The following is a 552-nucleotide window of genomic DNA, read 5'->3' on the forward strand; positions in this document are numbered from 1 at the left end:
ACTCTTTGCTTATGTATTTTCAACGGTGGAGTTTCTGCACACCATAGATTAAGGGTGTGGAGCTCTGCTGTACCTCAAGTATTAATGCAATTCTATTTTCTTTTATTCAAATCTCTCTTATTCTTATTCCAAGATATTCATTCGCACCCAATAACATGATGAATGTGATGATTAGATAACCCTCATTATCATTCTCACTTATGAACGTGCGTGATTGACAACCACTTCCGTTCTACATGCAACCGAGCTTGAATGCGTATCTCTTAGATTCCCCAACAGAATCTTCGTGGTATAATCTAGATAGATGGCGGCATTTATGAGGATCCGGAAAGTCTCACCTTGTCTGTGGTATTTCGAGTAGGATCCTGGGAATTCGGAAAGTCTCACCTTGTCTGTGGTATTCCGAGTAGGATTCTGGTAATGAATGACTGTGACGTGCTTCAAACTTGCAAGTGCTAGGCGTTAGTGACAGACGCAAAAGAATCAAGGGATTCTATTCCAGTAGGAGCGGGAACCAACCAGTGATTAGCCGTACTGTGACAGAGTGCGTGA

This window comes from Arachis duranensis, chromosome 2 (genome assembly GCF_000817695.3).
Source record: "Arachis duranensis cultivar V14167 chromosome 2, aradu.V14167.gnm2.J7QH, whole genome shotgun sequence".
In the NCBI taxonomy this organism is placed as follows: Eukaryota; Viridiplantae; Streptophyta; class Magnoliopsida; order Fabales; family Fabaceae; genus Arachis; species Arachis duranensis.